The 12,479-nt window shown below is 33.9% G+C and overlaps 1 protein-coding gene across 5 annotated transcripts in view; it reads left to right on the plus strand.

Annotated features, from left to right (window-relative positions):
- Window positions 1–12,479, plus strand: part of SPR (Sex peptide receptor) — a 168,145-nt gene that overhangs the window by 11,937 nt on the left and 143,729 nt on the right. For 4 of the 5 annotated variants that reach the window (XM_064436852.1, XM_053764904.2, XM_053764903.2 and 1 more), the window contains exon 2: window positions 5,741–5,783. The exons of the other annotated variant lie outside the window; for it this stretch is intronic. The gene's annotated coding sequence lies outside the window, so the exon portion shown is untranslated. The remainder of the gene's footprint in view (window positions 1–5,740; window positions 5,784–12,479) is intronic. 5 annotated transcript variants of the gene reach the window in all.

Below are 12,479 nucleotides of genomic sequence, written 5' to 3' on the forward strand. Positions count from 1 at the left end.
GTAATTAATGTAAATGTATGTGTGTATGTATGTTTTACCATATGAGTAAAACTTAATCTTGTAATTGTTAAAATATGAAAAATTGACAATGACGGGCGGCCGCAGCGGTCGTAACGCTCGGAAATTCATGCACCTGCAACATTGTCACGGCGCAGTGATCGGTTGACCTTGCAACTAGATAATAAGCGTGTGTTACTGCACCTTACTTGAGTGCTGTCAGATCAACATAAGATAACCGTGTTTGACTGCTAGAGTAATTAAGCGCTCGTCGATTATTTTTCGGCTGATTTCTTATCAAGAAATGTCGAGTTGAAAAGTGATTATAAAAATTCTTTCGCGGAGCCCACGAGTGCCACACAATCAAATTTCTTTTGTTCATTATATGTTTAATCGAAAATCTAATGATACTAATTCATAAGTATTCATTCATCGACGACCTCGGTGGCGCAGTGGTAAAGTTCTTGCCACTGAACCGAGAGGTCCTGGGTTCGATCCCCGGTCGGGTCATGATGGAAAACGATCTTTTTCTGATTGGCCCGGGTCTTGGATGTTTATCTATATATGTATATGTTATAAAATATAGTATCGTTGAGTTAGTATCCCATAACACAAGTCTCGAACTTACTTTGGGGCTAGCTCAATATGTGTGGTTTGTCCTCATTTATTTATTTATTTATTTATTTTATTAATAAAAAACCGGTTTATTGGTCTAATCGATGATTCCTGTTTTCTGTTACACATCTCCGTCCCTATCTGTGAAAAAAAAAATATAAGAAACAATAATGGTAAGCATTTCTGGCATTATAGGGACCAAGACTGCTTAATGAGTTTCCTTCGGCATTTCTTCTCAGCAGTGGTCATTTCGAAATGCCAGTTAGTTTGTCGATTTTTGAGAAATTATTATTATAATATTATAGTCGTCACAAATTTGCCGGCAGCTGAAAATCGAGTCTTGATGTCGTTCAGACAAGCAGGCCTACTACCATCAACTTTTACAGAACGATTCCAATGCAACTCAGTTCAATTTAAGCACTTAATCGCATTCATACTAAAAATCAAATTGATGGTACGAATTTGCGATGCAGTTCAGTTTAGGTCGTAAAGTGGATGATGGTAAACCCCAAGATGTGCACATCACATCTTGTCTGAGCAACATCGAGCTGAGCTGCAACCAATTTGTTTCTGTGGCACACATTGCGTGTCAATTCAGTTAGTTTATTATAAATTATTATATTGTTAACTAGGTAGTGTGTAACAGTTAGTAAATAAAAATTTCTATCTAACCTATAACTAATATTATAAATGCGTAAGTAAGTTTGTTTGTTACCTCTTTACGCTCTATCTACTCAATCAATCTTCTTGAAATGTTGTATACATGTAGTTTGAAGTATGGAGAAGGCCCTAGGGTACCTTTTATCCCGCAAAATTGACGCGGGCGAAGCCGCTGACGTAAGCTAGTCTAAATAAAAATTTGATGTGAAAAAGTGCCTATGTAGGTATAATTTCTAAATAAATGATTTGACTTCATTTGAATTAGCTTTCCCAAAGCACTTTTGTCTCCACGTGTACACTAGTATCAGTTTTCCAGTGAACTCTTATCAGCTTATCTCCGAGTGGGATTTGGCTAAATTACAAACCTAATTCACCTTGCATATATTATGATCGAGCGATATCCAACAGGGGTTCGGGATATTTGGCATACAATATTTGGTATAAAATTAACCCCCGCCATGATTTTCTCTAGAGACTACTAAGGCCTCATATTTAATCCATACTAATATTATAATTGTGAAAGTCTGTCTGTCTGTTTGTTCCGCTTTCACGGCTAAACCGCTAGACCGATTTTGGTGAAATTTGGTATGCACATAGTCAAACATATTGTCCAGAGAGATCATGGTATTTCTTTTCTTTTTGTCGATTTATGCCATACAGTAAACCGTTGAGGATTCTCGGTTCCTCGTCGCATTATCACTAAACGTATTATGCACAGTTTTCAATCAGTTAATGATATCAGCTTCAAAATTGTATTTCAATTTCAAGATTCCACCCGGATATACTCGTACATACATACAAGAAACATTTAAAGTTAAATAAAAGTTATTAATCTAACTTTTAAGCATCCCAGTAGCGTAATAAGTCCAATATTACTCGCAGGAAACGACAAAATTTATTTCAATAAAACTCCACTCGGGACGACATTTTGTATCGAGTATAATAAATAAGGGCCTAAGGAACTATAACGTCTCCTGCGGGATTGGCTATATTATGGCCCAACGCATAACTTTGTTAGGGAAGGTGATTCGATTCAGAATGGTTCCATTCAAAACGTCACTATAACCTATTTGCTGAAAAAATGTCTAGACGGAATTAAAAATGTTACAACTATTTTACGGTACGAACTATTGAAATTATTTTTTATTTTAAATTAATTAGATATATTCTAACAGAGTAACAAATTTCATAACAATCGGTCCAGTAGATTTTGCGTGAAAGAGTAACAAACATACATACACATATCCTTACAAACTTTCGCGTTTATAATATTGGTAGGATTAGTTAGGATGGTACAGAAATCTTCGCGCACGACTCCGACTATCACTTAACCGATTTTGTTTAAATATTCATTAAAGTTCGTTTAAATTATATAAATTATTATTATTATTATGTTCATGTAAGTAATTTCAATTGAAAATGTTTGATTGTGTGATTGATTTAATTTTTTTAGACCAGCGCCGTGGCTCATGCTATGATCTACGACACATGCTGAGCGAAGGCCGTTTTGGTGTATAATATTGTGAAATTATTGTATGTAAAAAATTTAAGTAGTGTAATGGTACATTCAAATAAACATTTTTTCTTTCTTTCTTTCTTTCAAAAGATATCGATTGATATCCGCAAATAAACCAACTTTTTCCCGAGATTGAAATACATCCGGCCTAAAAAAGGTCGACAAAAAGTGCGGTTACCGTATTTTTGATGTTTTATTATGTAGTTGTGCTACGTATATCGTGGCGTGTACTCCCACCCTAAAATAGGACCACTCTATGCTACTGTGAATGTCGTACGAGGGGACTAAGGAACTTCGACGTCAGCGGTAATTACAAAATTGGATGTTTATCTTTATATGTATTTGTTATGTAATATAGTATCGTTGAGTTAGTATCCCATAACACAAGTCTCGAACTTACTTTGGGGCTAGGTCAGACTGTGTGATTAGTCAATTAAAAAATGGTGAATTAAATTTTTTACGCTAACCTTGATTTTCGCGGCGTCACAACACTAAATGAAGCCGGCGTGCGACAGTGAATGAGAGAGAGTAATTGCGTATACAAATAACAATACTCGGACAATTTATTTTAATTATAATATATCTGTCATTTATTTAAAATACTCCCATCAAAATCCGTTGCGTAGTTTTAATGATCTAAGCATAAGGACAGACAGCGGGAAGCAACTTTGTTTCATTCTATGTAATGATCATATTTATAATGAAGCGAAGTAAAAAAATTGAAGATTGTTTTTTTAATACTGTAAAAAAGTGTGTTAGATATATACAAAATAAATTAATTATAAATATAATAAATGTATAGGACAAATCACACAGATTGAGCTAGCCCCAAAGTAAGTTCGAGACTTGCGTGGGATACTAACTCAACGATACTATATTTTATAACAAATACATAGTAAATAGATAAATATCCAAGATCCGGGCCAATTAGAAAAAGATCATTTTCCATCATGACCCGACCGGGGATCGAACCCGGAACCTCTCGGTTCAGTGGCATGAACTTTATCACTGCGCCACCGAGGTCGTCACTCGATAAGAAGATTGCTCGACGCGTTTACATTTTAACTCTTTGTGTCAGCTATACCTTTCTATTATTCAGGCGTGAAGATTCGGCCGGTTTATAATATTATACAACCGAATGTGGTAGTCTAAGATGCTACATTTTGGGGAATTTCGCGGAAGTGATCCACGGAAAGGGACGGAAGTGTAACAGAAGGCAAAAGCGTTCGCTATTTGAATTGTTTGTCGAGATATTATATGCGGTTTTTTTGTTTTGTTTTAGAATATGTTATACTATTGCCAGGGCTTCGCTCGCGTAAATTTTCCACGGGATCAGATATTTTTACAATTTATATTACAATATATAATTGAAATTGACATACGACAGACAGACGCGGCAGGGGACATTGTTTTATGGGATATTTTTATTTATGGAAGTTTTACATAAATAAAGACATAGGACAAATTTCGATAAAAATTGCAAATATGCGTTAACTTTACTGAAAAACCCCCACAAGGGGCGTAGACGGTCGTGCCCAAACTTACACTAAACTAAGACGCCCCTTGACCTCGACCAAACTTGCGAACAGGTGGTTTAACGTGCCGAACTTTGAGTAACATAAACTTGATTACACGAGTCAGTTTTACATTCGGTTCACGCAGTGACGGAATAACACAATTGCCGACAGTAGGCAATTCAATTTTGTTGATCGTTCTTTGAGGTTAGGAGCTGTCATTTCAGCCAGACTCTATAACGAAAGGTATAATAAAAAATCGCATAAGTATTATAAAAAATCGACAAAATTCTAAATTGGACAAGTTATGTGATGAGACCTAAACTAATAACATTTAAAATGTTTAAATAAAATAAAATGGCGGTAGATTTTAGGCCCCCTGAAATTTACCACCCTAAGCGCCAGGTTACTCAGCTTATTGGTAAATCCGCCACCGGGTTCACGAAATAGTTTGATATTTTTACGTGTTAGACAGAGCCAAAAATTGCGAAACTCGAATTAATTTTTAACTGTATGGCTGGTAGGTTTATAGGTTGCTTGCTAACATAAGAGAAGAATTTCCCTAATCGACTTTTGTAATAAAATAAAAATCGTAGAATTGCCATTTCAATCTGTTTATTAACTAAATGTTAGTGAAGATGTAACAGACACATATTCTCATATGTTTATTATTAATATATTTTTTATGAACGATGAAGTATTTTACACACTTTGAAAAAATAGTTAGGGCGGGTTGCACCGTCAAATTTGACCATCCAAAATGGCGGAATAGTTATTTTTAACGCATTTCTACAATTTGGGTATCAAATTAAAGGGCTTGTTGAGAGATACTCGGAAAATAACGTGACGTCATTTTAAATCCAACATGGCGGAACATCCAGGATGGCAGAATAGTTTTTTTTATGCACTTTTACAATATGGGTATCAAATGAAAGGGCTAGTTGAGAGTAACTCGAAAAATAATGTGACGTCATTATATTTACATAGATTGAGACACCTAGTCAGCTATAACTAAAAATAAACTAAAAGAAAAAAAAAAGTTATTTAAGAAAAGCTTTCATTGAAATGCTCCGAAAAGAAGAAAATAAAAATTTCCTTTAAAATTTTAACTATGAACTATATATAACTATGAATAACCTCATTATATACAATTTATACGACCATAAAAACTTGTCGCGAGGTTTGCGTAAATACCTAACTATAAGTATTTTACTCAATTAAATTGGTACTACTTTATTTACACAAGTAAATCTCGCGACAAGATTTTATGGTCATATAAATTGTGTATAATGAGGTTATAAGTTCATAGTTAAAATTTTAAAGGAAATTTTTATTTTCTTCTTTTTGGAGCATTTCAATAAAAGCTTTTCTTAAATAACTTTTTTTTTTTAGTTTATTTTTTAAATTCCATTTGTCAGATATTTTTATTTTGTTTCAGCTTGTATTCCAGTCATTCGAAAGGAATCATATGTTTACATCAGGTAAGTAAATTTTTTTTTTCTAAATCTACAGTTTTTATCCCGTGATCGTGTTTTATTTGTTAACTTATACACACAATACAACATATAGATATTGTTTATTAGTGATTAAAATAACTATGTAACTAAAAATATATTTCTAATCTAAATAAATTAAATGAACATTAAACTACATTTTAATTATAATTATCTACAAATTAACGAAGCTCCAGGACGGACGATGGGCTGTTAGTATGTTAATAGGTAACTTGATACCCACATGTGGTTATATTAATTAATGCAGATAAGTAATGGAGAAAATTGATAATTGTCACTTAATTGACCACAGGTCATCCTCAACTCAATCATCCTTATCTTAACATATTATAAAACAAAATCCTCTACCGCGTCTGTCTGTCTGTATTTTCGCGATAAACTCAAAAACTACTGCACGGATTTCCATGCGGTTTTCACCAATAGATAGAGTAATTCCTGAGGAAGGTGTAGGGGTATAATTTATTATGTTTTTACCCGAGTGAAGCCGTATCGGTAAATATATAATGTTTAACGATTTTCATGTCGCCATTTTTGTTTTAAATTAAAATAATCGCTATTTATAACATATTTGTTATATTTATCGCAACATAATTTAGACGCCAGCGCAGACATTAACTAGTAAGTTTCTTGACAGTTTTGATGAAGTAGTCGTGTTATACTTTACCCAACTAACGTACTAATACTAATCACTCGCACTAGGATCATTACATAATTTTAATTGGAAAACTATTATGAACTGATATACTTACAAAAAGAAAAACGACGATTGCTTAAAAAATCTTATAGTACACGAAGTGCCGTGTGTATTGAACGGTTTTGTATTTTGTAATTTAAAAAAAATCTGTTCGAATTTTTGAAAAAATAAAAAAGAAGAAAATCAGCATTATTGGTATCTAACGCATAACCTTCCAAAGGCGCACAAGGTACATAGAGACTAACAACTTTTGTTCTACGACTTTTGTCTAAACGTAATAAATACAAAAAAAATCCTTTTTTTTTTTAGTTTAATGTCGTTTCTGTAAAACAACTCTATGTTCGATTCCGCTACATAACGCTACTGTACTGTCTCGTGTTGCTTGGCTATTACATAGAGTTAAGATGTGTAGAATCGCAAATTAGATTGTTTTTTTATTAATGTGAAAAAAAAATCGAATAACGAAAAATCGTACATAAAAGCACTGCACTTCAATATGTAAAAAAACATAGAAATAAAACATTTCACAAATCCTCTTTAATATTTTCTGCTTTCTTTTTAAATGTTTTTATAAAAATAATGTTAATATATACATCGACAGAGTAACCACTTAAAAATAGTCACTATTTTACCGTTTTCGCTTTTGATAAAAAACCAAATGCCTTTTAGTGATGTGAAATGGGACAATTCTTTCAGAAAATATTAAAAGTTTATTTATAGTAATCGTATACGATATGATTTCTGAAATTACGGTTGGTAATATTTTGGTCATTTTTTAAATCCTTTTCCGCGAGTAGATTTTTCCTCTGACAAAGTGAAATTAAAATAATCTTTTTTTTTTACAATAAAACAATTTCAATAGGCTAGTTTCCAGTTGTCGTTGCCTGTGTACGAAATATTAATAAAATCAATTTGTTGCTTGTCTTTCTTTAAAAAAGAATAATCGAAAAATTTTCGATTTGTCGATTTGTGACGTCACTTGTTCCCTTTCTCATACACGCCCCCATACAATTATTTGTATTTGAAACATGGATAATGTATTTTATTAGACTTGGGGCATCAACCGCCCATCATCTGTTGTATTTTTAAGATTTCCATAATTTTCTCAACCATAGATGGGTTTACGCCTGGGTTTAGACTGGACGCAAACATTTTTACCCGGGGCATAAACCCACTCCGGCTCCCAATACAACCCTCGGCCATTATGCAAAAGGCAACGTATGATTCTCGCAATTTCCGGCTACACCTGCCTACTTGAATAATACATTTTCTAATCTCATACAAGTACATTTGGATCCGTCTTGAAACCAATGCATTTTCTTTTACAAGATTTTATTTCATATTTATTTTTTCGTTTATACATTGGGTTTCCTATTGTCAAACATCGTAATCCTAACTAATATTAGAATGCGAAAGTTAAGTTTGTTTGTTACCTCTTCACGCTTTATCTACACAATCAATCTTCTTAATATTTTGCTTAAACATAGTTTGAAGTACGGAGAAGGACATAGGGTACCTAACTGTTCCCGTGCGGGAAATTCACACGGGCAATGCTGCGAGCAAGAGCTAGTCCAATATATCCTACTAGCCTTTGCCCGCGGCTTCGCCCGCGTAATGTTCCCACAGGAACAGTTTGATTTCCGGGAAGAAAGGTAACCTATGTCCTTTCCATATGTATGCAAAATATAGCGTTAAGAGTTAACAACCAAACTAGGACTAATATTATAAATGCGAAAGTTTGTGATGATGTATGTGTGTTACTCTTTCACGCAAAAACTACTGGACGGATTGTTATGAAACTTGGTACACGGGTAGAATATAACCTGGAATAACACATAGGATACTTTTTATCCCGAAATTCCTACGGGAGCGAAGCCCCGGGGCGCAGCTAGTACTCTCATATATTTATTGATGTTGTAGCTTTTTTACACACATACATATTACAGTTTACAATAGAAACAAGTACATTACGTTACAACGGTTCTACATAATTCAAACGGAAAACGCTCAGATGAGAATAAAAATACTTATGAAAAGGTAAAACAAATTCTCTATTTAAAACATGTATAGAAATCCGTTTTATTTTATTGATTCCGTGAGTTTATCTTGTTACTTCTCTGTATCTCGGTCTTTAACCAAAACCAAATAGTTTAAGTTAATCACAAGTGATATAGACGCTGTATCGAGTCCAAAATAACTTGACCCGAAAAGGCCTAACCAACCACAACTATAGACAACAGTAGAATTAGACGACAATAATGATGCTAGTTGCATCGTCAAACATGAGATTGTATATCAATTCGACTAATGAATAGTCTATTTAATATACCACCACAAATACTAGTTGTTTGCCGCGAACTTGGACCTCGCGAACACAATAAATTTTCGATGTGTTTATTACAAAATTGTGAATATTTTGCCTCACGAACTTGAAAATTCTATTGACAGATCCTACATACCTTTTTAATTTCATCAAAATCAGACCAAAGGTTCGAAAGTCGCGTTACAAACATACAAAACAAAAATATTTTTACCCCAAGTTGATTTGTAGAACTTGCTCGCTTCGCTCGCTCGGTCAATTAAAGTAGTAAAGGAGAATATCTTAAAGCAGATTGGTTGACTGTTAAAGCGCATTCACCCACATACCATCCACAACATCACATTTTTATAAATTTCTTTCTTCTTTATAGTCGTATTCCTCATGGTTGAGGGTCGTGGTCATTACGTGGAATTAAACACACACGACTTTCTTGACATTATTAATGGAGTCGTTTGCCATTACCTTCTCCATTTCACACACAAGTTAATAATAATCAACCGGTGTGCAGGTTTCCTCACGATGTTTTCCTTCACGGTGTGAAGTGGTGGTCGATGAAAATTACGATTGTCAGATTTGTATACAAACTCATGTGGCACGAGTAGGATTTGAACCTGGGACCTTTCGATCCACAGGCGGGCGTCTTAACCATTACACCACCACCGCTTTAACACCATCAATTTCTTAGTGAACAATAAACAAAAATGAACAGAATATAAATACACACTAGATATATAATTTTATTAGAAAGCATTATAGTTTTCCATTACACAACAGTCACAATTGACTGAATCGACAACGGTGGCCATCAAAAACTGCCTCTGTTGTCTGAACGGCTAAGTTCACTAGTGTGCATGTGCCACTAAGTTACAGATTCACGGTGTTCCTAAAAGTCATCATACCAGATGCCTTTCGGCTAATCGAAAGTTAATTTGTTTAGTTTGTAAGAACTAGAATATTTGAAGATTTTTTCAGTAACAAACATTTTGTAAACAATTTTGAGCATATATATGTTGTAAAATAGTACAATTTACAATTTTATGTAGAACTAGATGTTGCCCACGACTTTGCTCGCGGCAAAAAGTGCCCTGTCTATCTCTCTTACCCTATATTACCCTCCATAGTGACGTGAAAGCAGGACAAACAAACACACTTTAGCATTTATAATTTTAGTACAAATAAATTGAATAGAATAATCTGTCACAATTGTTAGCAATAACTTAAAGTAGAAGTAAGATTTATGGATAAAAATAAACTAATAGGGTGTGTTATCTATCTGTATATATTGTCTATGATCCAGCCCACAAATTCTAAACTATTTATGTTTGTTCGGTTTGGCGTTGATCCAAATCTTGTATCACGTGACTGTATATGGTCTACAAGTTATGGTAGGTATATATTAATTTATATTTATCGCTTTAGTCAGAACTAGTTTTTGCCCGCGGCTTCGTCCGCGTTTATTTCGTGCATACGTTCATAACTTATTATTGTAAATATCTCGGGTTATAAGCCACGTATCGCGATGAAACTTATGCCAGATTTAAAGTTAGACCGCGCTGATACAGCGCTAGATCCGTTCGGTGTATAAATATAAATTCTATCCAGTAGTTTTTACGTGATGCACGAACAAACATACAGACAGACAGACAAAAAAAAGTCTTAGCTTCTATTAGTCCCATAAATACCCCCATTATTCATAACATACTTACCCATTTCCTACTCATTTTGCAACAGTGTGTAATCGGCATAATAGAATACCTACAACATTGCAAATTAAATATCTAGACGCTCTTAAAAAATATACGATTATTATAAACCTGAAATCAAAAAGTCCTGCAGGATATCTAATTTATCCGTGTAACAGGCAAGAGAATCGCCTTGAGATATTTAATAAATTGATGGGCTGAAATATTTTCACTGTCACTTTGTCCCTTTTTGTTGTATATTTATTTAATGGGATGTAACATCATTTTATAAATTCGTTTTGTTACATACATTTAATGAAACGAATTTCATGAAATTTTCAGTTAGTAATCCAAAATCTTTTTTCGGTTAAAATGCTGATGTTGTAAAAAAAATCTCTAGTTTTAACATCGATAGTTGATAGTTTCATTTATTTTATTTTTATTTTTATTTTATTTATTTAACCTACCATGTTTAACGGTTTAAGAAAGAATTTGAGATACGATATCTCTCATGAGAGATAGAAAGAGAGAAGTAATCTACCTTTCTCTCTCACAAAAGAGCGTTTTTATTTCTTTCAAAAATAAGACCCTTATGCTCTTAACTGTAGTGAGCTAACAGGGCTCACCCTTTTTCTGGTAATATCATTAGTTCAGACAGGCTTTTGCATTGATAATATTGCTAACTGCGCTTCGGGGCTTCGCTCCCAAAAATTAAGTCGATGGTACGAATTTGCGATGCAGTTCAGTTTAAGTCGTAAAGTGGATCGCGTTAAGAGATGATGGTAAGCCCCCTGCATAAAAATCGTTGAAGAAGAAAACTTTAAAACACACACGCGGATAACGACTTTTTAAGCCATAATAGTTGTACTTTCATAACAGACTTTAACAGTAATATATAATGGAAACAAGCGTGATAACATGTATGTATGTTGGTAATAGTAAAATAATTCTAGTATTGATGACACATATTCATATCAAATTATTTATCTTCTCGGGGGGCTTACCATCATCTCTTAACGCGATCCACTTTACGACCTAAACTGAGCTGCATCGCAAATTCGTACCATCGACTTGATTTTTAGTATGAATGCGATTCATTTTGGGTGCCTAAATTGAACTGAGTTGCATTGGAATCGTTCTGTTAAAGTTGATGGTAGGCCTGCAGGGATCGGTTCCGGAGGGACGGTCGCGAACGTTTATTAGCAATATTTATTTTGTAATCAGGATAGAAACAATATTTTCCTTCTTGGACATTTATTGTATACTTATAGTATTTCCCGCGGCTATGCCCGCATATCTTATATAGGTATCATCTTCAAAAATTACAAAGTTCCATACAAATTTACAAACTCAATTTTACCATTTTCGCTCGCCCGTTCGCGTAAAAATTCAACCATTAAATTTTGAAGATTAGACTATGTTTTTAACCTGCTGCCTGTCTGACGTCAACCCTCTTTGGGAATACTATTGTTACCTATCAGCTATGCAACAATAGCAATGTAAATGTTATAAGGCATGTGTCCCTTAGTCGCCTCGTACGACATACACGGGAGGATTTGGAGTGGTCCTATTCCAGAGCGGGACCACACGTCATCTCTACATATGGATGTACATTATTCACAACACAGTAGGTTTAACGTGCAAGTTGGTTTGTTGATTTTTGAAATAAGAAAAGTTCTTAACTAAAAGTAGCGTTAGTTCAATATTATACTTTGTTTTGCAACAGATATTTAAAGTTTTTTAATTTTGAAATAGTATTTACTAACCATATGGCCTGTCTTCGCATGGTATCATTTTAACATAATAATAATAATATAATACGTAATAAATATATAGGGACAAACCACACAGATTAGGCTAGCCACAAAGTTCGAAACTTGTGTCACGGCATACTAACTCAACGATATTCTATAACATATACATATATAGGTTTATCTATATAGATAAACATCCAAGACCCGGGTCAA

Source organism: Plodia interpunctella, chromosome 26 (genome assembly GCF_027563975.2).
Source record: "Plodia interpunctella isolate USDA-ARS_2022_Savannah chromosome 26, ilPloInte3.2, whole genome shotgun sequence".
In the NCBI taxonomy this organism is placed as follows: Eukaryota; Metazoa; Arthropoda; class Insecta; order Lepidoptera; family Pyralidae; genus Plodia; species Plodia interpunctella.